The sequence below is a fragment of the Lagenorhynchus albirostris genome, chromosome 17 (genome assembly GCF_949774975.1).
Source record: "Lagenorhynchus albirostris chromosome 17, mLagAlb1.1, whole genome shotgun sequence".
In the NCBI taxonomy this organism is placed as follows: domain Eukaryota; kingdom Metazoa; phylum Chordata; class Mammalia; order Artiodactyla; family Delphinidae; genus Lagenorhynchus; species Lagenorhynchus albirostris.
Window position 1 is genome coordinate 79,740,957 of NC_083111.1, and position 27,012 is coordinate 79,767,968.

Consider the following 27,012-nt stretch of genomic DNA (forward strand, 5'->3'; position numbering starts at 1 on the left):
ATCCCCGGTCAGGGAACTAAGATCCCACATGCCGCGGGACAACTAAGCCCGTGTGCCACAACTACTGAGCCTGCGCTCTAGAGCCCATGAGCCACAACTACTGAGCCCACGTGCTACAACTACTGAAACCCGCATGCCTAGAGCCTGTGCTCCGCAACGAGAAGCCACCATGATGAGAAGCCCCCGCTCGCTGCAACTAGAGAAAGCCCACACGCAGCAACAACGCAGCCAAAAATAAATAAATAAATAAATTTACATTTTAAACAAACAAAAAAGGATGGGCCAAAGACCTGAACAGACACCTCACCAAAGGGGACACGGAGATGGCAGATAAGCACCTGAAAAGATGCTGCATATCATCTGACATCAGGGAAATGCAAATTAAAACAATGAGATACCACTCTACGCCTATTAGAATGGCCAAAGTCCAGAGCGCTGACACCACCGAACGCTGGTGAGTCTGTGGAGCAACAGGAACCCTCGTTCACTGCTGGTGGGAACGCAACATGGTGCAGCCACTTTGGAAGACAGTTTGGTAGCTTCTTCCAAAACTAAACACACTCTTACCATGCGATCCAGCCATCGTGCTCCTTGGTATTTGCCCGAAGGAGCTGAAAACTTAGGTCCACACAAAAACCTGCACATGGATGTTTACAGCAGCTTTATTCATAATGCCCAAAACTTGGAAACAACCAAGATGTCCTGCAGTAGGTGAATCAATAAATACATCAATGAAACAGTATCCAGCACTAAAAAGAAATGAGCCATCAAACCATGAAAAGCCATGGAGAAGCCTTAAACGCACATTACTAAGTGACAGAAGCCAACCTGAGAAAGCCACACGCTAGAGGATTCCGACTACATGACATTCTGGAAAAGGCAAAACTACGGAAACAGTGAAAGGACCAGTGGTTGCCACCCGCCGTGTGTGTGGCATGAGGGTGGAAAGAATGAGCACAGATGTTTAGGGCAGTGAAACCACCACTATCTAATGGCAGATACACGGCACTGCACGTGTGCCCAAACCCAGGAACGTACCACCAAGAGCGACCTCAACGTCAACTCTGGGCTCTCGAGGATTAGGACGTGTGGATGGAGGATCGACCATTTACCAAACACACCACGCTGGCGGGGGAAGCTGGTAATGGGGGAGGCTGTGTGTGTCTGAGGATGGGGGTTTACAGGAGGAACTCTCTGCTTTATGCTAAATTTTGCTGTGGACCTAAAACTGTTCTAAAAAATAAAGTTTATTTTTTTTAAATGTTGTGTCCTTACATTAGAAAAACAGAAGACACAGTCAAAAACATCTGACCAGAAAGGCATGAAGAGGTGGTCGTGCCATGACTTGGGGACCCTTTCTCACACCTGAAACTATCCAGTTGCGAACTGACCTGCCTCAGGTATTATGTGTGTCACTTTCCTGTGATCACTCACTCAAGTGTGCCTCTAGTCTAGCGTATTTGGGCTAAAGAATTATAAAATTAACATAGACTTAAACTAGACATGTTTAACACACAGCCCAACATCCATGTGGATTAGTGTGTGCTCTGGCCTGAACGTCTGTGTCCCCCTCAGATACGCACGTTGAAACCCTACCCTCCAAGGTGATGGCTTAGGAGGCGGGGCCTCCAGGAGGTGACCGGGTTATGAGGGCAGAGCCCCGTGAATGAGATCAGTGCTCTTATGAGACCCCAGAGACATCTATGAACCAGGAAGCAGGCCCCCCAAGACAGACTTCCCCCGTCTACGGTATTCTGTTACGGTAGCCAAATGGACTGAGACACTGAATCTGTCTGAAACAAGTAGATCCCTGGGTTCCACCTGGGCCCACCGAGACAGAACTCTGCCGAAGGGCCCAAGAACCCGTAGGCCAACTCGCTCCAAGTGTGAGCCACTGGCTGCAGGCGCACCGGCGGCCATGCCCCCTTCGCTCTCGAGGGTCCCGGCCGGCCAGCGCACTGCCCCTCTAGATAGAAATGACCAAAAGCTGATCTACGACTTACCTCTTCATAACCCAGCCTTTGAGCGTTCTGTGTCACGAGACCTAGTCAAGGACACTTCAGAAACCGAACGTGACGCCCGCCAGACCTGACGCCCCTTTTGACTTGTGCTCCTTTCCATCTGTCTGCTGTGAAGTCGGGGTGGGGGGGACGAGGAGGGATGTGACTGTGTGTGTTCTTGTGCGTGCATATGTGTGTCTGTCAAATATTCGGAGTATTAAGAGACTGAATGGAAAGAAATCTGGAAAGGGGCCCCAGGGCGCCAGGGGATGAAACTACTGCTACACCGTAACAAGTCAGTCTAATTAAAGTGCCTCCCAAGGGATGAGTAGCCCGCAATGAGCAGAGACAGCCCAGGCCTGGGCACTGCAGGCATCCAGCTCGCTTCTCCTGGGCTTCTCTTCTGTTGACTACACAGCCCAGCCCTGCACCCTGATCCCTCCCCAGACAGTGCCCGGTCTCTTCAACCAGAGGGCACCCTGCAAGGCGGCTCTCGGCACACGCCACACCCACTGTGAGCTCTCAGAGCCGTGGACTCAGCCCCTCTTGTGTGTCTGCAGGACAGACAGTCCCGGCTGTCAAGGTCCTGGCAGCGCGGCACCCTTGGAGGTGGCCTGGGCCCTCTCTTTGCCTTCAGGAGCCATCAGACCCGGGGGGCACCCAACACCAGCATCCCAACCTTTCTCCCACCCTGGCACCCCGGGGAAGGGAGAAGGCGCTCCCTGCAGGAGGTAAGTGCGCCTGGGCCGCCCATCCACGGGCCAACCGAGGAGCAGCCTGGGTCACTCTGGGTGGGCACAGGCACCCGGATGGCTCTATAATAATGAATTCGCAAGCACAGAAGGCAGAGGACCAGGCTAAGCAGGATTACTCTGTTCAAAAAAGAAAAACTAACTTTTAGAAATCCCTCCCCCTTTAGAGGCGAGAGCAGGATAATCGCAGAGCTCGAGGAAAATCCACTGCTCTCTTGAATAGGAAGCAGAAGCCAACGTGTCAGTGCCAAGGAGCAGCAGAGACCGTTCTTTACGCGCCTTTAAACTGGTACACTGCACTGTGCGTAGCTTTCAGAGCACGCGCTCTGCCGCAGAACTACTTGCTAAGTCACCCCCACCCACCCCAGGTAGCGCACAGCATCTCACAACGTCACGCCTATGTGGGATTCTTCAGGAACCACTGTCTTCAATGAGGCAAGAGCAGTGGCTCTCACTGTTGGGGTTTACATGTGGCGCACCCCAAACCCTCGCCGTCCTGCCTGTCGGGGTTCCCGGTGCCCTGTGTGGAGCCAACACATCTAACACGTCTAAGCAGACTCGTGCCCGAGCAGCTGGGAGGCCAGCGCTGGCCCTGCCTCCTCAGAGGTAATCTGTAGGCATCAAAAGGGCTTCCGCCAGCCCTGGGCTTCCTGGTCCCCAGCACGGCAGGAGGACCACCTCTGATTCCCCCACCCCGGCCAACATCTGTGACCCCAGAGAGCAGGATGGGAGGCAGGGGCTCAGATGGACCTAAAGGACAAGTGCGGTCACATCTAAACCAGAGGGGAAGAGCCTCGGCCCACGGTGCTCCCTGCAGAGGGTCTGGCAGGCACGCCCGAGCCCATCCGTGTGCGCCCAGCACGCTGGCTGAACTGGGCCAGCTGTGCACCCACAGCGGTGAAGCGCACCAGGGGCAGAGCCCTCCTGGAAGGGTACCGAGAGGCCCCTGAGAACAATGACCCTCCAGTTGCGAAGCAACCGGCCAAGGGCAGGGCGCTGATGGAAAGGACGCCAGGCAGCTTGGCTCTCTCCACTCCCAGGGCCTTGGGTTTTCTCTGACAGCACACCCAACTCCAGAAGCCCCCTTTTCATCCAAAAAGGGAACATCAGAATTGCCAACAGAGCCACGAACTCCTACCAAGAATTCCTAGGACCTCCAGGGACAGGGCACAGCTGCAGGTCCCGCACGGTTGCAGCCCTGCCCAGACATGGAGGACTGCATCATCTCTTAGGAAAGGAACCTACAGCAGGACGAGGGGGTGAGTGGCGTGGAGCTCATGACAAGCACCAGGGAGCCAGCGCCCCCCTTCCTGACTCCAGTCCAGAAGGAGCAAGGAAGGCTCGGCTCTCCTCCACCGGAGGACCTCGGGGGAGCCCCGGTCAGCTCCGATGCCAGGTGTGTGGGAGCCCCCTGCCCGCCCCCCGCCAGCACAGAGAGCACCATACAGGACTCCGTGCTGCCCCTGCCCTTCTGCCCCGGGGACAGGGCGGCTGCCGCTCCGGACCATCTAAAAGCAGTGTCAGGTTAAAATAAGCAGAAAAGCACGTGGAAGCAAACTCGGCAAACTCTAGTGACAGCTTACATGACAGAAGACGCGTTTAATATTGGACCCTATCAAAGCACATACTATCTATCCTGCTTCCTAAAATCGAGAGGGCACGGCATGAGGATGGAACTCCAGCACGCTCCCGAACAGAACATCCGTCCTCACCTTCCACTAAAGCAAACTGTTCCCGGCACGCGAAGGAAAGCGAGGCCTAGCATCCGACACCCAGAATGCTCATGTGGGAGGAAATTGCACTGAAACAAGGACACACTGCTTTGTCCCCAAAGGAAACATTCTCTGCAACAGTTACCTTCTTAGGAAAACACAGAAAGACCCGCTCACCTAACTTTTCACCTCTGACCTTTACATGGTTTTCCTTCATTTGCACAATCAGGTGAGTAGGAGGGTTTTTGTTTTCTAATTAAAAAGCTGCCAGAGGTTTTTTTTTCCTTCCCCTTCTTCTGAATGCTTCTAGCATCAATTTGCTAGTTTAAGCTGCTGGGGTCAGAGTGAAGCTTTGGCTACCATGGAAACAGCAGCATGCTTTTCAACTGGGCGTTTCCTGGAAGCCCAGCTAGCCTAGGAAAACTGAGCTCCAGGCTCCACCTAAAATGCCAAACTTCGCATTACTTCATCTAAGGCGCAGGGCCAGGTACCAATAAACGCAGGTTCTGTCATCCACGATATGGAAGAGACAGGCAAGCTGCCTACTCCTGACAACCAAATGGTACTTTTAAAAAATGAAAAGAAAGATTCCTCACGTTACATACATATAATCAAAAACAAGGAATTCCCTGGCAGTCCAGTGGTTAGGACTCAGCACTTTCACGGCCGTGGGCCCGGGTTCAATCCCTGCTCGGGGAACTAAGATCCCACAAGCCTCACAGCACGGCCAAAACGAAAAGGAAAAAGAATAGACCTCAAAGACGGGTAGAATTAAGGGATACCGCTAAAGACTGCCGAGATGTAATGAACCCTTCTGATGGTACTTACGTGGGATATCAAATCAAAGCAGTTTCCAGACTCTCCGTGTACCTAAGGCAAAAAAGGACGCGGTGCTACAAGAGGAGAACTGGAGACAACTCAACTGTCTAACAATATGGGATTATGTGAATTACGGTCCATGTGTCAGGTAAACACAAAATGTCAATGTTTTTCAAAAGAGGAAGTACGAAATATATTTGAGGAATGTTAAAATCAAAACTAGTTTTTTTTGGAAAGGTAACATTTTGGTGAATGAAGGGAACATACACAGCTTTAGTTTGGGGTTAAATTCATTCTTACTCTCTGAGACCATAAAAACAAACAACAGGGGCTTCCCTGGTGGTGCAGTGGTTAAGAATCCGCCTGCCAATGCAGGGGACACGGGTTCAAGCCCTGGTCCGGGAAGATCCCACATGCCGCAGAGCAACTAAGCCCATGCGCCACAACTACCGAGCCTGAGCTCTAGAGCCCGCGAGCCACAACTACTGAGACCGCGTGCCACAATTACTGAAGTCCATGCGCCTAGAGCCCATGCTCCGCAACGAGAAGCCACTGCAATGAGAAGCCCGCACACCGCAATGAAGAATAGCCCCACCTCGTCGCAACTAGAGAAAGCCTGTGCACAGCAACAAAGACCCAATGCAGCCAAAGATAAATAAAAATAAAATAAATTAAAACAACACCACCACCCCCACCATTCTGCAGTCACCGCCCCGACCCTTGCACACCTGAATGTGGCTGAAGGTCAGGACTCCACAGAGGGGATGAGCCATGCCTGCACCATTTACAGGACAGACTGGCACTGCTGAGCTACCAAGGACGTGGTCTAAAGCCACACTGCAGACCTCGTGAAGTCTCTACACCCTTCAAAACCCCTCCCACCAACTCATGGTTACCTACAGTCGGTTTTACCCAGAGGGAGGCGCGGTCCAAGGACATTCCCCATCGGGGAGCCCCTGTGCTGGGCCTCAGGCCCACTGCAGGCAGGGGACAGGGGAAGGCAAGGCAGTGGCTTCCTCGGCCCAGCTCAGGGGACCGGCTGGAGCGCACAGGACAGCTGCCACGAAGGGGGAGGGGCAGGAGGGAGCTTCCCGAATGGTGCCAATCAGACTGCAAGCTCACGGAATCGGTCCTCCCCTCTACAGAGAGGGGTAACCCCTTCACCTGCGAGGCCCCCGATGTTCTGTGAGGAAGAAACCCAGTTTGGTACCTGAATCCCCCTGCTGCCTGGAAAGGTCAGCTATTCAGAACCAGTGCTTTCCTGGGACCCCGGAAGCTGAAGTGCTCAAAGTAAGCAGTACTATCACCTGTGCAATTAATCATGACAGTCCTGGCTCCATCAAAAATGACTTCTGGGGCTTCCCTGGTGGTGCAGTGGTTGAGAGTCCGCCTGCCGATGCAGGGGACACGGGTTCGTGCCCCGGTCCAGGAGGATCCCACATGCCGCGGAGCGGCTGGGCCCGTGAGCCACAACTACTGAGCCTGCGCGTCTGGAGCCTGTGCTCCGCAACAAGAGAGGCCGCGACAGTGAGAGGCCCGCGCACCGCGATGAAGAGTGGCCCCCGTTCGCCACAACTAGAGAAAGCCCTCGCACAGAAACGAAGACCCAACACAGTCAAAAATAAATTAATTAATTAATAAACTCCTACTCCCAAGGTCTTCTTTAAAAAAAAACTGCAGTGCTTTCAGTATGTATAAAAAGCCTTAAGATGTAAACGCCCTTTGATCCTGCAATTCTGCTCTTTGGAACTCTCTGGAAAGCAAAGCCCTGTACAGGGATGCTGATTACACCACCGAGAAACCTGCAAGTGTCCAAAAAAGACCTGGTCACATAAAGTAAGGCAGATCCTGACACAAAATCCACATTGTGGGATTACCTGTTGACATGGAAACGTGCTGAAAATTAGGTAGAAAAAAGCAGATTATAGCCCTTTTGGCTCTCGGAGCAGCAAGCACCACGGCAGTCAGAAAGAACAAGCGCCTCACGAAAGGCGGTCAAGAGGGAGCCGAGAAGACAGCGGCTGGCCCATTTTCTGAGAAAGATTAGTGTGATGTGAAAGCACCAGCTATGTTCAATATAAGAAATACTGGGAAAACACGAGTCACGAGAACTCACGGAACCAAAATCACATCTGATGGCCTCAAGGGTCGTGTGCTTGCAGTGAGCCTTGCTGATCTGCAGAATGATGAAGTTGCATTTAGAAAATCAAGCTTATTACTGAGGATGTTCAGGGCAAAAACTCCCTGACTAATTCCCAGGGCATGGATCTTACTATCTTACCCGTAACAAAACGTGCTCCACGGTCAAAAAATGGCGGACCATGATTGAACCTCATGTTGATGTCAAGACTACCGATGGTTATTTGCTTCGTCTATTCTGTGTGGGTTTTACTAAAAAAAGCAACAATCAGATTCAGAAGACCTCTTATGCCCGGCACCAGCAGGTCCACCAGATCCGCAAGATGATGATGGAAATCGTGACCCGAGAGGTGCAGACAAATGACTTGAAAGAGGTGGTCGATAAACTGATTCCAGACAGCATTGAAAAAGACATAGAAAAAGGCCTGCCAATCTATTTATCCACTCCATCAAGTCTTTGTTAGGAAAGTAAAAATCTAAAGAAGCCCAAGTTTGAATTGGGAAAACTCATGGGGCTACATGGTGAAGGTAGTAGTTCTGGAAAAGCTACTGGGGATGAGACAGGTGCTAAAGTTGAACGAGCTGTTGGATATGAGCCACCAGTCCAAGAATCTGTTTAAAAATCAGACTTTTGGGCTTCTCTGGTGGTGCAGTGGTTGAGAGTCCGCCTGACGATGCGGTAGACACGGGTTCGTGCCCAGGTCTGGGAAGATCCCACGTGCCGTGGAACAGCTGGGCCCATGAGCCATGGCCGCTGAGCCTGCGCGTCTGGAGCCTGTGCTCCGCAATGGGAGAGACGCCAGCGTACCGCAAAAAAAAAAAAATCAGACTTTCAATGGTGACAAATAAAAGACCTTACTTGTGGGGGGCGGAGGGGGGGGGAAGAAGCAGGTTATAAGTCAAGTACACATTATGGTCCCGTTAAGTTTTTTTTTTTAAGGCATGGATGCAGAGGTATTCTGAGTGATTCATCATTTTATCTCTCTATCTATCTACACTTATTGCTTCTGTAGAACCCCAAATTATTTTTTAATTTAAAAAAAGGTAACAGATTTTTCCGGTTGCCCCATCCAAACATCACATAAGACCTTGATATGTGGAATGATATTCAGGAGTGTTCTACAACGAAGATGAATCTCAGATGGCCTAGACAGTGCAGAGAGAGGTTTGCAACGCCACGCAGCCTGAGAGGGTTGGATGGGAGAGGAGGGGCAGGGGTGGCAGGTTTGAAAAGCCACCTGTGGACTCACTGAGCTGCTGGCAGGTCCACGGAAAGCTGGTACGGACTCGAAACTGATCACCAAGAAGCCTCTCAGAAGCTTTCCCCAATCTGACACCAGCAATAAAGTGACTCAAGATTGTTCTATAACCGCACCCAGGAACACAGCAGATCCCTCCCAAACATTCTGGTACATGGAGGCTATTCCCCCCTCCTGTGTCCCTGGCCAGACCCTTCACTCGGTGGCTACTCCAGCTTCCAATCTCAACCGCGGGGCTTTGCATTCGCTAACACCTATAGCCCCTCTTGGAGCTCAGATTTATCTCTGCTTTATTTAGCCCTCTCCCCACTGGACCGACGTCAGACACCCGCCCCGAGCTGCACCACCGCCTACTTTGTTCATCACAGATTCGCCCACAATGCACTGCACTCAGGGGTACTCATGGTCAGCCTCGACTACCAGCAAGGAGTCAGGGTCAACTCTTTTCTCTCCAGGCCAAGAGTGGCTGGCAAGACAGAAAAGCCCTGCAGCAAGGTCTGAAACAGGTCCACTTTGGATTGAGGAGCTCTACTTCTTGTCCAGGGGTTACAAAGCATCTTCCCCTGCCTGCAGCCCAGAGGGCACCAGACTCCCCAGGCCCAAGGCTGCAAACACCAACAAGCCCCTTTTCTTTCTCATTCATTAACCATGGGTGCTGACACCCCAGGACTAAGCACTGCCCTCCATCTAGGGGCTGCCTCCTGCCGGAGCTGAGAACACAGCCAACACACAGCAGTGGGGGCTTCCCCGGTGGCACCGTGGTTAGTAACCCGCCTGCCAATGCAGGGGATACGGGTTCGAGCCCTGGTCCAGGAAGATCCCACATGCTGTGGAACAACCAAGCCCGCGCACCACAGGACTGAGCCTGCACTCTAGAGCCCTCGCACCACAACTCCTGAGCCTGTGTGCCACAACTCCTGAGCCCGCGTGCTCCAACTACTGAAGACCGCATGCCTAGAGCCCGTGCTCCACAACAAGAGAAGCCACCGCAAAGAGAAGCCCACGCACCACAACAAAGAGTAGCCCCCACTCGCCGCAACTAGAGAAAGCCCGCGCACAGCAAAGAAGACCCAATGCAGCCAAGAATAAACAAATGAATAAATAAATTTATTTTTAAAAAAACAGAAAAGAACACAGCAGCGGGAAGTAGAGTCTGAGCCCGAAAGGAGGCCCAGAATTCCCAGGCACCTGCCATCCAGGTGAGCGCCAGCACCGGTGCGAGGGCTAGATGGTTCCAAGCACACCTAACACAATCAGGGCCAGAAGTACATATGCTGCCTTCTGCAAAACGATACCCCACACCGCACAGTGCAAATCGACACAGGGGCTGCCAAATGTGGCTACAAGTGCTGCCTTCTACCGTCCGGGGGACGAGCAAGCTCCACCAGGCCCCCCACCTGGGTGCCTGATGCTCGCACAATCCAGTGGCGACTGGGATGCAAACATGGTCAGGAAGCCACGGGTAAGACCGTAAGTACAAAGAATGACCACCGATAGTGCCCAAAGAGTGATACCTTTCCACTAAGCTGGACACAAGTTCATGAGGGGGGCTACCCCGGTGGCGCAGTGGTTGAGAGTCCGCCTGCCGACGCAGGGGACACGGGCTCGTGCCCCGGTCCGGAAAGATCCCACATGCCGTGGAGCAGCTGGGCCCGTGAGCCATGGCCGCTGGGCCTGCGCGTCCGGAGCCTGTGCTCCGCAACGGGAGAGGCCGCAGCAGTGAGAGGCCCGCGTACCGCAAAAAAAAAAAAAAAAAAAAAAGTTTATGAGAGGGAAGCACAAGAGTATTTAAAACCTGGGGAAATAGTTAAAATCGAGCCTCCCTGGGCACAATGGAATCCTCAAATACATAAACATACTGTATCTAGTTATGTAAACGCCACATGACAGCATGACCTGAACGTGTATTACAGTCACTGCATGTGCCTGTGAGACGAGAGGGATCAAAACAGAGTAGATTTTACCTCTACTGAAAACGAAAGATAATGCTCTTAAGTCACCGCTTTTTAAACACAGCACTCACTTCCCATCCACGAATCAGTTACGCTGCACCCTGGACTCACACACACACACACACACACACACACACACACACACACACACACACACACACACACACACACACACACACACACACACACACACACACACACACACACACACACACACACACACACACACACACACACACACACACACACACACACACACACACACACACACACACACACACCCTCAGGTCAGCCCAGCAGAGCATCCTCATACCAGAACCTGTGTTTCAACCTCTAGAAACAGGAGTTAAATTTAAGAACACACAGCACTAACCACAGGACCTTACTGCTTACGATGACTTTCCAGATGTATTAAACATAAACGCAAGGCACGTGCTTCCTCATTGTAAATAAGCTTGTCTTCCTATCCGGATTTTTTCTGTGTATATGTGTTCTACCAATTAACTACTTTTGCAGTTTTAATCCTACTTTATCTCTTCTACTTTGTTTTGTGTAAAAGGGGAAAAATGAAAAGCTGGAATCCCTCCATAGGTAAATAAATAGATAGATAGGTAGATTGGTTGATTTAAGAGGTACAGAGTTTCCACTGGGGGAGAAGAAAAAGTTCAGGAGATGTATAGTGCTTGAGAGACACCTAGAAGACGACCTGGAGAGTTATGTGAGCAAGAAATCACATTTTCCCCTGTAGAAGCTCCGTGCATCCCCCAAACAATTCGGCCAACCATCAGTGGTTTAAACGTGGATGCTGAACCCACAGGGACGCTGGGGCATGGGCAGGGATGAACCCGTGTGACCGCGGGGAGGCAGCAGGAAGACCCAGGACACACACTGCCTCCCGACCCCCCTCAGGCCATGGCAGCTCCGTGTGCAGCTCAGGGGGTGAGTCAGGAGGGAGGGACAGAGGCACACAGAACGACAAGAGACAAAAGAGGAACAGCGAGTCGCCTGACCAGGAGGAAGTGCTCGGTGCTGACTGAGACCTCCGCAGGGCAGGGCACCACGGGCGGCACCTCACATGCCCCCACCTCTGGTCCCCAGGGCAGCCCACCTGAGTCCCCTCTGCCCACACCGGCCCGGCCCCGCGCCCTCACCGGGCTCCCAGCCCCCAGTAACTACGTTTTAAACTCCCTTCCGGACCTCCGTCTCCAGACTTTATCCACCCACCCCCCCACCAGCCACGCTCGAGTTCCCACGTCTGTCCCTGTGCCCAAGCTGCAGGACCCACTTCCGGACTCACCTCTGCTCGCTTGAGCCTGCACCCAACACTCGCTCCTGGACCACCGGGCGGGGGCGTGGACATGGGCCCCCTGGCACCGTCCTGTCCCCAGGAAGCACCCCGCCTCCAGTCCACCCAGTCCAGAGTCGAGCGGGGCTGCCAGGTAGGGGAAACGGGCTCTGGAGAAGACCCAGAAGTGGTTCCTTTTACTGACAAATAACACCCTCAGGAAAGCTCTTTATTTAAGTTCACTCTCAGTGTGCTTTCCTTTAGACCTGAAACCTGGTGACCACTCACAAATAATACCGCCTACTGCACATTCTTGTTATTTATATCACTCTTCCTTCCCTGCGCGCTGTCAGGTCTTTGAAGACTGCATGGCGAGGCCAGTATTCCCATTGGAAGGAGGCACCTCCACTTTTAAAGGGACAATTCATAAAAAGTGAGGGCTCCGAGTACAAAAGTCCACATTCCTAAAAAGCCTGCCAATCATAAAATGAGTAACACCCGAATGTATTACAAAACCAGCTCCCCTGTGCCAGGTCTCCCCTCTCCCAGTGCACCCCAGTAACAAACAAAAAACACAAGGATAAAGACCTCTTTACAAGAAGAGCCAACACTATTCCATCTGTTAACAAAAACTAACTGTTGCGTTAAAGGTTGCAAGTTCAAACACAATCTGGCCATTGTAGGCAGTGCCTCAGTTTATCAATGTAACAATGACTCTCTTTCAAAGATTGATAAAGCTCTCAGAAAATAACTCGCCCTCCAGCATTTTTAAGATACTTCGCAGGATAAATATTAGCTTGGGACTAGCCTACATGAGAAGTGAAAGCTGCCAAAGAAGCAGGTTTACAAAGAAAAAAAGAAGGAACAGCAGTAACCGGACGGGAGCAAAAGCCACCGTGCCCTGGGACCCGGGCCCCGCGCCCCTGCTTCCCTTCCTGGGCCCCTGACAGGTACTCTGTCTGCAAACCACCCTGGCAGGGAAAATGGAGTTAATTAAAAGGAGAGATTTTAAGATGACCGTTGGGGTGAAAGTGAACAAGGAGCGTTCCAGCTTAACTGTGATTTAAACTTAATTTCTTGACAGACAGGTAGGTCGCCTGGGTGGCCAAATGCAAGCAGCCAGGGGAGGGCGGGCTAACACGACGCCCAGGGATCCCTGTCGGTCAGCACCCCCGTGGCCAAGTCGGGTGGGCGCGCGGCACAGCTCTGTGGCCAATTCCCACGACTGGCTCCAGAAGTTACTGACCCTGACTTCCCCCGGGGGGCCTGTGAGCCTAAAACTCAGCAGGAGCTGGATGCAAACTCACAACGGCGGCCACAGCACAGGGGACGAAGGCATCACCAGGGGACGCGAAAGGCTCCCCCGAAGCAGGTGGCTCAGGGAGTGGCTGCAAAAGGGGCGGGACAGAAGACTCAGCCGGGGTCCCACAGACCTGGACCCCCACATCCTGGCTCCTCAGATGCCATGCTCCCTCCGAGACAGAGCAGGGCAGCCTCAAGAGTCTCAGCATCCCACGAGTTAGCTCAAAACGCTCCGGAAACGAGCTGAGCTTCTGAACTCGACGGCAGGAAACGGTGCAGAGATGTGGATGCCAAGCCGCTGGTAACAGCTGTGACTCAGACATTCTGCCTGCAGATCCCACACCTGGAGGTGGCGGCCACACCAACACACAGTTTGGGGGATGCAATAATGCCACGACGCGTCATGCAGAATAATGCAGTGATGCGGAATAATGCTGCTGCTTCAGGGCTGTGAAGGAGGACGGGCACCTCTGATCACATTCGGAGAAGACTGTGCTGAAAACTCCCAGGCGAATGGAACCCTTTGTTCGCCTCCATTGCAGAGGATGCGCTGTTCAGGTACTTAGTCCTAAAGAACACAAATCACCAAAACAACCGGGAACCGGCTAACTGAGAATTTAAGTTTGGTTTGAATGGCCCAGAAGAATTAAAAAGTAATCTAATAATGACGATGCCGTCAGTTTTCTGAGGATTTTTACCCAGAATGGTCACTAGGAAAGATAAATATTTATTAGTAAAACAATTTAGGTTGAGGGTCCTACTCAGTTAGCAGAACCAAGTGCAGCCTCTCTCTGTCAAGGAAGGTCCCGAGCCGCTGACCCACAACCCTGCCTCCTGCACAGTACCTGCCCTACCACTAGGATGACCAGCAAGGAGGTGTGTAAACAGGTGCTGGAGAGTGGGAGAGCGGAAAGCAGGACGGGCAACTGGACGTCTAGGTGAGGGTTTCCCTGACCCTCCCACCCCCAACTTTCAGGTGCCTTGAGGGGAGGCGCCCTGGCCTAGACCACGCGGTATCCTGTGTCCGCGCTGCCTGCCCCCCAGCAGCCACCGGGCACGGGGCTTCCAGCAAGAGCAGGTGGGTTCGCTCCCTCCACCGTGACCCGCCCTTCCCCTCCATGGGGACACCCACGTGTGGACGGCACAGCCCAGCGGGCAGGCCTGGGAGGGGGTCAGGCGTGCTGTCCAGAGCCCCAAGGCAGACCGGGGGCGCGCAGGGCTGGGAGGGCAAGAGCTCGGAGTTCACCCAGGTGGGCCGTGGGGCTTCAAGGAGCCTGGAGCAAATGTGAGGACGGCCACGAAGCTCCTCTGGAAGCAGAACAAGAAGCCACAATCGTCGGGCTCCAGGTCAGAGACGGTGGCGGCTTGGAGGAGCCAGACATGGTGCAGCCCTTCCCCCACCCTCAAAGGAGAAACGAGGCCAGGAGGCCGGGGTGCCGGACGACAGCGACAGAGACACCAGCCCCTCCTGGCCTCCCAGGTGCCCCCATACCGGGGCCTCCTCAAAGTTCTGAAACCTGGCCGTCTGTCCTGAACGGAGCTGGAGGAGGGCTCTGTGAACTCGCAACAGCCCGATACGCGTGCTCACCTGTCTCGACAAGAAGAATCTACAGGTGTGCCACATCCCATGCAACCTGTGACCAGTGACACAGTTCCCTTTAGCCTGTGGCCCCTCCTCCCTCCCTAGGCTGTCCTGCCCCCACTGGGGGCATCACTCACTCCCCCCTCTCCTCCCGCTGACTTTCCAGGCCCCTTGCTCCTCTGTCCCCAGCACAAGGCGTAGCCAGACTGAGGGGCACCTCGGACGTTGTCTCGGCTCAGCCCTCCTGGTACCCCGCCCTCACATCTCCCCTCTGCTGTCCCTCTGCTCTCGCCTTCCTCGCCCTCCAGAGTGGCCAACTTCACCCCTCATCGCCCAAGGCCCAGGCTGCACGCAACAGACGACCTCCTTCCCTGTGGAGGCGGCTATGCCTTTGAGCCTGAGCAAGCGGCCGCAGGTCTGGGGCCTGCACTTGTCTCTTTCCCGCCTAAGGCTCCAGGGTTACTGTTTGTGTGGCCGCCTGGAAGTGGCACAAGCTGGATGAGGCCAGAATGAGAGGTGGCAGAACAGGGTCTGCACAAGTTCAGACGGCCTCCGCCCAGTCCAGCGGGGCGGGCCTGGTGCAGGGGACCTGGGTCCGGCTCCGCGTGGAACCAGCGCCGGGCGGCCAGCAGGCGTTTCTGGCCAGGCTGCAGGTACAGGGGATCATCGGTAAACCACCCAACCACCTGAGCTCTGCTCCTTTACAGCTTGCTACATCCGAACTCCACAACCTCACCACCAAACGACCCTGCACGTCCTGAGCTGTATGCAGAGCCTTCTGGGGGGGGCCAAGGGTGGCGAGCCTAGGACCCCCCCAAGGACGTCAAGGGCCTCTACGCTGAGAAAAGCTGGGGGCACTTGGCGCTTCTCCCCGTGGGGAGCCAGCAGCAGCCCCTCCAAGCAGGCCGGTGTCTAAGGTCACAGGAGCTGCCCCCGCCCCCAAGTTCTGGGCTTCCCCCCACCCCCACCCCCTGCTTCCCGTCCAGTGCCCAGGGACACACGGGAGACGCAGGCAGCATGGAACACAAACAAGGAAGCCTACAAGGTCTCAGCTTCTCCAGAAATCCCAGGTCAACGCTGCTCCCAACTCTTCCTACACTTTTAGGGGGACCCCGGGGCCACGGGACAAAGGGCAGCAAAGGGGCTTCAGTCCCCTCACCGCACAGCTATAGGGATTCTTCCATGACGACCGCTCCGTAGCTTAAAGGCACAGAAGAGGGAGGGGCCACGCAGACCCGGACTTGCCCCCCAGTCGAGACCCGAGATGCCGAGCAGTTCCAACCCCGACGGCAACATGAAGTCAGGGTGCAGGCGGACGGTGCCTGGTGGTCCAGCACCACAGTCCGTGCCAGCCACGCGCACGTCTACACGGGGCAGAGCCTCCGCTGTACACGTCACACACGTGCTGCGTGGACCCTGTGCCCGTTACCAAGGTTGAGTGAGTCAGCCGTGGGACGTCTGTGTGGTCTTCACAGCACAGCCTTGCCTTAACAAGGGCTGAGGTCACACTGCTTCCCCGGCTTTTGACAGCAGCTATATAAGCACTTGCTGTACCCTGAGATTCAGGGATGACAGTGACCTTCTGCAGTTCAATCGTGTTGAGGTTTGTGATCTGCGAAGATCCCAGGAGAGCTCGCAGTCACAGGGGGAGCTGAGAGGCACGCAGCACGGGCCCCAACGAGGCCGGCTGGCCGCAGCGACAAGAGGGGCAGGTGCTGGCTTTAGAGGCGAGCGGAGGGGCCCAGCAGGCGCCAGCCAGCTCACGGCATACCCCATCATCCCGGGATGGAAAGTTGGCCGGGGCTGGTGAGGACGTCTGGTGTCTATAAAAATATTCCTCCCGGGGGAGCCTCTGGAAACAGAGACTCCGAGATACTTTCATTCTTTTCCTTATTTGCCACTCTGAAAAATAAGCCGTTCTTCCTATTCTGAAATGGAATACGGGTCAAAACCTTCTACAGTGAATAGTGACCCGAAGAAAAAGGTCACCAGACCCAAAATATTTCCCGTTTGGCCAGTGGCCCAAAGTAACTCTATTCTGTTTATTTGGTCTCTCTCCTGGGGGATAAAAACCTAATCCAATATACCAAATTGGCCCCTGTCCGGCTCAGTTCTGCAAAGAGGCTGAGATGCAGAAAGCTTCTCGCTCCCTCTGGCGGGTCCTCCTGGACGCTGCCCCCTCCCCAGCCCAGGGACTCCTCTGTGTCCCCACGGGGCCTCACACGGGAGAAAGCAAGTGTCCACTCCGCCGTGTGTCTCCTGGGCGTTCACCCCACGCACCGGCCCCCAGCAAGGCCAACTCCGGAGAACGCATGACTGGAAAGGCCTGAGAAGAACCAGAAACGGAGCTGAGTGGGGCTCAGGGTCAGCGCGGCTCCCCAGCAGGGTTCCTTCCACCGCCCAGGCCGGCTCCCTCCACCGCCCGCGTTTCACCGTCTCCAGCGAGGGAGAAGGAAGCGCGAGTCCCTGCCTTCACCCCGGGGCCTCGGCCCGAGAGCTTCTGCAACAGCAGCCGCTGGGACCACACCCGACACCCAAAATCTCAACAGGCCTTCCTGGGTCACGACCCCACTTATCACTCTGAGCTGAGGGCCACAGCCTCGCGCCACGGCCGGTCCCTGCCTGGGCTGCAATACCGGCAGTCACCCACAGCTGTTCAACCTTCACCTGAAGCATCGCTGAGTGCCCCCTCCAGGCTGACAGGCCCTGTGCTCAGCCCAGACCACAGCGTGTCCCATTTTTCCGCAGAGGGACCCAACTCAGAGGACTGGACACACACTCCCAGGGTATAAATCCCATCCGAGCAGCTGGTCTTTAAACTCCTGCGCGTCTGCATGTCCTGCGGTGCACATCTGTGCCCACGTTCACTGAAGGTGTTTCCCGAGGACCTGCACGCCCCCAGAAACAAGGCCAGCAAGGCGAGGGGGAAAGCGAGAGGCAGGGACAGGATGCACACTGAAGGCCCATGACAGAGGCTGGTACCAAACGCTCAAGAGACAGAGGAAGGAGCAACTGAACGCACAGGTTTGTACACACTTCCTGAGGCCCACCCGAGGGAGCCCAGGATGTGTGCAAACATGAGGGTGTTTAGTCTTCCCCAAACAGTCCCTGAAGACGCTCCATCAGGAGTTTTAGCAACGCTTCTAGAACCAGTGAGGGGGCTTTTCACCCTCTGACGTCAGTCCACAAGCAGGGAGTCCACAAGACACCGCTTCTCAGGACACATATGAGGGCTGTCAGCCGGAAGGGGCAGCGGGGAGGGAGGGCGTGAGGGGGTCACATGGAGGGAGGGCCGTGGGGGGCACTTCGGGCCCCCCTTCTGGGCATCTCCTGAGAGAGAGCTGCCTCAAAGGCACAAGGGAGACAGGCCTGGCTCCAGCCCTTTGGCAGCCCCTGGGCTAGGGCCCTAACACCTCCACCTGTGCCCCCTTCCCAGCCCCCGGCGAGGCGGGAGTCTGAGCTCACAGTCCCTCTGCTTCCAGCTCCCTGACAGAAAGATGGGACTTGGGAACAGACAAGGAGGAACAACGGTGGCTTACAGCAAATGCCCCTCTGTGCCCCCGGGAAGCTTCCCGGCGGGGAGCCCTGTGCGCTCACTGCAAACAGACCAAGGCAGAGTGAGGTATGAGCATGCAGGGCTACAGACATACCTTGCTGCATCTGGAAAAAACGCCTTTGAAGTACATTCTCTACCTAAGCCATCTTAAATCCTCTCCAGAATAAGGCAAATATAAGCCCAATAAGTTACAGCTGAACAGCAAGCGCTTCCCCACTGAGGCCCAATGGACACAATAACCTGCATTAACCTGCCCCCGCCCTGGGCCCCTAACCCGCAGGAGGACTGCCCGTGTCTGCAGCCAGCCAGGAGACTCCCGCGGCCCCTCAGCCCCCTAACCCGCGGGAGGACTGCCCGTGTCTGCAGCCAGCCAGGAGGCGGCCCCTCAGCAGCAGCCCTCCCCTCCACGCCGCTGTCGTCCACCTTGTGCACACCTGCCCCCAGCGAAACAAAAGTCACTGCCCTTTGCAAACTGCTCACACCTGCGTGCGGCCAGCCCCGCCGAGATACCTTCCCCGCCAGCTGCAGGGGGCGGGGTGCTCCTCGTGATGCTGTAGGGCTCCGCCTGCAGTATCCATCACCCTACACTAAGAATGCCAGAACAGCAAAGCGGCAAACCAGGTCCCAAGACCACTGCCCGACCAAGGAAGCCACTGTCCTCTCCAGGCCGCAAGCACCGTCCCACCTCTCCCACTTCCACGAGCTCGGATCCCGCTTAAAACCACACGTGGAGAGCACTGCCATCACAGGAGAAAGGCCTGCTGGGCTGGCAGGAAGCCTGTGATAGACAAGCTATAAACTCAGCACACCTCACTCTCCCCTCCAGACTAATTTTAACAGGGAGAAGACATAACCACAGCTACAAACCTTCCCTTGGGGATACAGTTTACAGCATCATGACTCAGCTGCCCTGACAGCCTGACAGGTGAGGTCACCTGGGTGTGTCATGGGTGTTTTCATGAGTGAGCTACCATCAAACAGGGTCAGGCGAGCCGGGTGCGCACCTCGCCCGGGACCGCCCTCCCCAGCCTCCCTCCTCCAAGGCCCTCCAAGCCCCTGCGCCCCCCTGACCACCCCAGGGCTGGCCCCCTTGTTAACCCTGCGTGGTGCATCTGGATTTCCAAATTCCTCCAAAGGAACATGGAACATTCCCAAGGCCAAGATGGCCGAGCTGGCTGAACAGCCAATTACAGGCAGTTAACTACAAATAGGAAAATTATGTATTTGGTTAAAGAGGTGTTTTTCTTTGGGGCATCTGATAAGTCTATCAAGAAAAGACTTCAGGCCGTAAAAGGCTCACTGTGCCACCTCCCATCACACCACCCTCCAAGGGCTGCAGCAGGTGCAGCTGGGCCAATGGCCGCTGGGCTGGGGGCTCAGACGGGCAGCAGCAGACCAGCACCCTAAGGGTTCCATTGGGGGGGTCAAGCCATGGGCCCCTGGGCTCTTGTGCTGCCCCACCCCGTGCAGGCCCAGGCCCCTCCCAGCTCCCAGAATTCCAACCCTCCCAACCGGATCACAACTTGTGCGTACAGGCCGGCCACTCCCACGCCCCGACCCCAAGCTAGTCCCCCCCCACCCGGCACTGGGGAACCAGCTCCCACCCAGGGAACCAGAACCTCACTTCTGTTCACAGCCCGCCCTATTCCACAGCTGCTGCCAGGACACGGAGCCAAGCGTGCCGCACAGCCCAGCTGCCGGTCCCCCTGCTGGCCTCCTCCAGCACCACCTCCCTCCGCTCCCGCCCAGCTCGGCCCGACGTCCCTGCGCCCAGGAGTGCTGGCTCTGCCCCTGCACGAAGGCACACGCTCCAACACCCAACCCAGGAGTGGATGGCCCCCGGAAGGCCCGATTTCCCATGCGATCTCATCCCTTCCTCTCGGGAGCCGGCAAGTCTCTCCACAGATACTGGGTCTTCAACTGCTTCGTGCGGGTGCAACACTGCAGCTGAAACTCTGCAAGTACTTCCTAGGCGCCAATTACTATTGCTGATGTTTTCTATATGTGCACTCACTCCATCCTTGCAACAGTTCAACGTGATGAATACTATTCTTAGCCCCAATTTACAGACGAGAAAACTGAGGCACTAGAGGTCACTTGTCCAGAAGGATGCTAAGTGGTGGGCACACAGGAACAGCAGCCCTGCCAGCGGTACCGCCTCCCAGTGCTCTTATGAGCCATCAACAGTGTTGCTAATGGGCTGGGAGAGACAGCAGGAATCAGAGGGGAGAGGCCAGAGCCCCATCCTGGTCTTGCTTCTTCGTGGGAATCCTCCTCCTCCAAATGAAGAGGTCAGGCAGGCAGCTGGACACAGGTGTCTAGAACCACGGCACACTTTGGAAACGTGGCGTGAAACGGCACAGAGAGGCTGCTGGGTGCGAGGTGGGGAGCCAGCGAGGGCTGTGCTTGCTCCTTTCAAGGAAGAAATTAAAACCTGGCCTGATCAAAAGTCTTAGTTTAGGGCTTCCCTGGTGGCGCAGTGGTTGGGAGTCCGCCTGCCGATGCAGGGGACACGGGTTTGTGCCCCGGTCCGGGAGGATCCCACATGCTGCGGAGCGGCTGGGCCCGTGAGCCATGGCCGCTGGGCCTGCAGGTCCAGAGCCTGTGCTCTGCAACGGGAGAGGCCACAGCAGTGAGAGGCCCGCGTACCGCAAAAAAAAAAAAAAAAAAAAAAAAAAAGTTTAAAACAACCTTTACTTCACCTTTCACACACAATAACAACCATTAGAGTGAAGCATAAAGTCACAAAGATGTGATTTGACTTGTGGCTTCCCATAATTCTAATCTTTAGGGCTGCAGATGGGGTAAGAGATTGCTGAGAATTATCAGGAACTGCTGTGCTTCCTTTTCTGGAGAGCATGCAGAGGTGATCTGATAAGCGGGTGGGACTCTGGGTTCTTCCCCACTTAGCGGAGGTGGGCTGGAAAGGATCACACGTCCTGTCTCAAGAAAAACTAACTGGCCCAGTGGCAGAGGCGGGGGCGGGGGGGTCCCGGGTGGCTCTGGGCTCTGCAGAGGGGGCCCGGAGGAGGCCGGTGCTGAAGGCCGGAGGAAACCCCAGGCCCCCCTGCTCTGCCAGGCAAACAGACTCAGGGCAAAGCAGGCCCAGGACACAGGGGCACCAAGGGGAGCCTGGCCCTGCAGCTTCAGACCTAAGAAACACGCTGTCCCTCAAGTTATCAATGAAAAGGAGCTGGTGGGGGACTGGAATCCTAGACATCCCCCCAAAGAACTTGAAATAAAATACACATTCCTGGTGGCACAGTGGTTAAGAATCTGCCTGCCAGTGCAGGGGACACAGGTTCGAGCCGTGGCCCGGGAAGATCCCACATGCCGCGGAGCAACTAAGCCCGTGCGCCACAAATACCGAGCCTGCGCTCTAGAGCCCGTGAGTCACAACTACTGAGCCTGTGCTCTAGAGCCCACAAGCCACAACTGCTGAGCCTGTGCACCACAACTACTGAAGCCTGCGCACCTAGAGCCTGTGCTCCACAACAAGAGAAGCCACCGCAATGAGAAGCCCGCGCACCACAACGAAGAGTAGCCCCCGCTCACCACGACTAGAGAAAGCGCACGCGCAGCAACAAAGGCCCAACGCAGCCAAAACAAAAAAAAAAGAGCAAAACTTAAAAAGTACACATTACGATATTAGACTCCGCTATACACATTACATACATATAATGTGTATTATGTACAATATGCTATACTGTACAGTTAAATAATGTCATAACAGATAACTTGCTATAACATAATACACACACATATGAGAGAGTATACTGTACTATAATGTTACACCTTATATAAATGAATACATCCGTCTCATGGTACCCATGAGGGACTGGTTTCAGGACTCCCTTACACTATAAAACTGCATGGTGTGGTCGGCCCTCCATATCCGTGGATGGGAAACCCGCAGGTGCGGGGTGGCCCGCTCTCCAAGCAGACGGCCACATCCACCTCTGGGATTAACCACATAAGGGGCAGCGCCGGCAGAGGTCTAACCCAGCGCCCCTCTTGAGGACTTGGCACTAGCACCAAGGCCCCGCGAGTGGCAGCTGTGAGCCTGACCCTTCCACCTCGGCTTAGCTTGGGCTGGGAATTCCACCCGCCACCCAATACGACATTGCTCGGTTCTCTTGGACAACCTTGACTCTTGGAGGCTCCTGCTGCTAATTTTAACTACACTACGTTCCCCACAAAGTGAACTGGAGCATCCCAATGTCACTGTCATGACAGCATCCCACAGCCGCTCTAGCTGGCGCTCGGACCACGGCTTTCAGACTCTCCAGTGCCATTGACGGACCCCCGAGTACAGTGGGCCGTCGCCCCACATCCCAGTCACAGCAGCCGGGAAACACCTCGAGCCACCGCCCTCGGGGCTGATCTCTGGAACTGCCAATCGGGGAGCGCCAGCCGCTCCATGCGACAGACCAGGCAGCCCACCGTGCAGGGCCCTCTACCAGGGCCCGGGGGACCATACTCGGGGGTGTCAGGAGACCCATGAATCCTCCATAACACACACAAAAGATGGTGTCTCTGCACTTTTGAGAGAAAGAGGTCCATAACTTTCAGCAAAGTCTCAAAGGAGTCCATGACCCCAACCAGGTGGAGGGAAGGAGGAGGGAAGCAGAGTCACTCAACTGCCCAGAGGGATTCTTGCTGTGATAGGGCTGTTACATCATCTTTTCATGATTTTTTAAAGTCAGTCTTTACTTTTGTAATTTCCTTTAGAATTTAGCTGAGCAATTTAGGTTCAAACAAACAAACAAAAAAGGCAGGTAGAAACAAAGAAAAGTGGAAAGATCAATTCTAAATTTAGGAAAACCGACAAGGACCAGCCCAGATTACTGCGGAGCTGAGAATTTTCTGGAGCACACACACACACTCACACACACACGCACACACACACACGCACGCACATACACACACACGGTGACATCAGAAAGTAAAGATCAAACCACAATTTCTACAATTTATCCTAAAGGAAGAGACAAAAATACAAACCACTGTAAGTAAAACGACTGTCATTCTGTCAAACGAAATAAAGTCAGCCTGGCAAGCCCTGATGTCTGGACTGGAGTCCAGGATAAATGTTATTTACGTGGTTCGCCAGGGCGATAATGAGCTTGTTTTGAACCTTCTGTATATTGTATTAGCTCATTCATTTTGAAAAGTAACCCAGGACGGGGCAAGCTGGGGAGGCACGAGTGAGAAAAAAACAGGCCAGCAAAACACTGGCCTCACATTTCATAAACAAACACGAGCTGTACTCCAGGTAATACGTTAATTTGATCTGCACTTAAACGTGGGGTCTGGGCATCGCCCACCTCCCTCAGACCCAGAGAACAGTCCTGCTCTTCCCTTGGTGCCTGGCTCCAGAGCCGTCCACCAGGCGCTGGGACCACGGGGTTCAGACCGTGATCCAGCCCAGGCTCTCCGCCCTCTTCCAGCCCCTCACTGTACCCCCAGCGCACGTGCATCAGGGGGCTCAAGCTGCCCTCGAGATGCTCCAAAGCTACCCTGCACACCACGGAGCCCATCTGCAGCCCCGGGAAAGGAGAAAGCGGCCTGTGCACAAGGGGCCTGAAACCCACAAGCCCATGGGGGGCCTGGGTTTCTCAGCGGCACTGCCAAGACCCCAACTTACCATAAAACCCACAGCTGTCAGCTCCCACGCCAGGCGGCAGAAGGCAGGAGGCTGGTCCCACATGCCGGCACACTCTGCCCAGGGGTAGAGCAGGAGAGCCGAGGGCACTGGGCTCCCAGGCTCCCGCCCTGACGCGTCACCACTGGTTGACCAGGACCCCCTGTGGAAGGCCACCCCACCTCCTACAGACCCCTCCCCTCGCATGGCCCTGGTCACTGCTGCTCCCAGTGCCCCTCGGCCCAGGGGTGGCTTCCAGAGGGGCTGCTGTGGTCCCGGAGCCCTGCCCACCCCTTTGTATGGTGCTAACTCTCCCGGCTCTGCCTGTGGAGGCCACCTGCTTCCTGCCACCAGCAGGATGAGAACGATACAGCCAGAGTACCCCTCCATGACACTGACACACATGCGGTCACCCCGGGGCACGGAAGCTGGCAACGGCAAATCCCGCGACCTCCAGACAAGTATGAAGGAGGGACTCTCTGAAGTTCTTGGTCAATTTGTTATCAAATCAAGACAAAACCCATCAGCCTTGAAACTGACCCTCAGCTGCAAGACAGTAAGTAGGAAGTGCAAGCAGATTCTGAGGCCTGCGTGCCCTCAGGGCCCAAGGCACACGTGACTCATCAGAACTGGGTTCACACACATACGTGCAGCCACTGCCACTCGGGTCAGTGGCGAGGAAAACAGAACCTAAAGGCAACTCCACATAAACTGGACATGTAGGCCCTATTTAACGCAAATTAGCAATTCACCGTAAAGACAGCAATTTACTTATATCACACCCACAACGTGGAAAAAACGCATGGCGCTCTGCAAAGTACAGGATGGAACCACAAAGGCACCACTGCCGATGGCCACATGTGCTCCCTCTGGCTTCCAGGGGTGGGGAGGCAGTTATGCTGGGAAATGAACACTGTCAGTCCCTCAATCCCATTATTAAAGATAAGAATATCTCACTTCCCTGGTGGTGCAGTGGTTGAGAATCTGCCTGCCAACACAGGGGACACGGGTTCGAGCCCTGGTCCGGGAAGATCCCACATGCCGCGGAGCAACTAAGCCCGTGCGCCACAACTACTGAAGCCCACGCTCTAGAGCCCACGAGCCACAGCGAAGAGTAGGTCCCACTCACCACAACCAGAGAAAGCCCGCACAGAGCAACGAAGACCCGACACAGCAATCAATCAATCAATAGAAACGGGGATAACAGCTCATCAAGGGCTCTTTTACGTTCAAATGCCAGAAGCTGTGCGTGAAAGCTGCCCAGCACTCAGCAGACGCCAGGGCGGACGAGCCCCTTCTCGGCCCCCCACCTGCTACCCTACGACGGTTCCGCGGCAGAGAAACTGGCCTGCAGCAGCCACCCTCCCGCGGGGACCTGGGGGTGTGCAGGCTTCACCAAGCGGGTACAGCTGCAGTCTCATCTCCTGAGCTGCCCAGGGGCCCCGGCCGCAGCAAGAACACGGGGACCCTGAGGAGGGGAGACTGGAAGCCAGGCCAGCAGAGCAGCTGGGTGAGTGGGGAGCGACACGCGCTGACCGGGGCAGGGGGCTTGGCTGATCCGTGAGCAAACACACTTAAGCCACGGCTAATCCGTGTGCTTCGACGGGCACGTGCTGAAGGCAGCTCCTTCCCATCAGCCGAACCGCAGTGGGCAGGGCACAGCGGGGCCCCACAGATGCCACTCGTGGCAGAGAAGAATGGATCTGAGAAGTTCAAGGACTCCATGCCGGCCAGCAGCACATCTTGCCCCGTCCTCCAGCTCTGGGGCAAAGGCCTTGCCCCGCCCAGCAGTCCAGGCGGTCAGGCTCCGGCGAGGGCAGCACCATCGAAGCTTGGCGGTGCCTCTTCCCCGGACACATCACTGTGGCAACCCAGGTGGGGTCGTCACTTATTAAAATAGATGTAGTTGAAGGGGCATCCCATCTCCACCATCCAAAGCAGCACTGCGTCCTCAGGCCCTGACAGTCAGGCTTTATTTCTTCCTGAGCCAGCTATAAGAGCCTCCACTTCCAAGAAACCCTCCCTGAATAGGCTCACCTGAGGATGATAATAATTATCTTGTGTGTTCGGCCAGCACAGTCATCACTCTTGTTTGTGTATTATTCTTCAGCTGTCACCTCTCTGCTTAGGCTAAAACTGTTTTTGCATCTCCCACTGTCCCTAGCAGATTTTCTAACAGAGGCACTCAATCCCGAGATAGAATTCCAGATGGACTCCTTAAGGCCTCTGGGCCTCAGTTTTCTCATCTATACACCGGGGATACCACCCCTCCCGTGCAGAGTGACCAGCAAATTCAGAAGTTAACCCGGGGGCTTCCCTGGTGGTGCAGTGGTTGAGAGTCCGCCCGCCGATGCAGGGGACACGGGTTCGTGCCCCGGTTTGGGAGGATCCCACATGCCGCGGAGCGGCTAGGCCCGTGAGCCATGGCCGCTGAGCCTGTGCTCCGCAACGGGAGAGGCCACAACAGTGAGAGGCCCGCGTACCGCAAAAAAAAAAAAAAAAAACTGTTAAAACTCTCCCCAAACCATATGGTAGCCAGGCAGGCGGCATGGCCTGCACTCCCTGGGCTTCCAGGCTCTCCCCCAGCCCCTCGAGACTGAATCAAAGGCCTATCTGAACTTCACAACCACAAACTGCCCCCTTCCACAGGGCTCTTATCGGCGCACAGCCTCTCCGCAGTTGCTCAAACGGTCAGGAATTAACCAAGGACTGATAGCTAGCCGGTGACACTGCCCGTCGTCTACCTGCACCCCCAGGATGCCGCACGAGCCCTCCGTCTCTTCTCACCGTCTGCGGTGTTAGCGTGACTGCCACCGCCTTGTTCACTTGCTGAAAACATGGTCGCCATTTTCTTTCGCGTCTGGTGAGTGTTAAACATTTCATTCTGTGGAAATGCACCGATATTTTCCACACGGAGTCACAGCACTGAAGAGAAAACCATGATCCCCAAACTTCAGAAACACGTATATGCGTCTGGGTGGAGGCGACCCCCAGGGCTCACGGTGCCACA

At 55.2% G+C, this 27,012-nt stretch overlaps 1 protein-coding gene and 1 pseudogene across 2 annotated transcripts in view; one reads left to right on the plus strand and one right to left on the minus strand.

The window, feature by feature from the left end:
* SLC45A4 (solute carrier family 45 member 4) overlaps positions 1-27,012 on the minus strand; it is a 73,444-nt gene that overhangs the window by 39,180 nt on the left and 7,252 nt on the right. The window lies entirely within an intron of this gene.
* LOC132507986 (small ribosomal subunit protein eS1-like) lies at positions 1,919-8,049 on the plus strand (annotated as a pseudogene).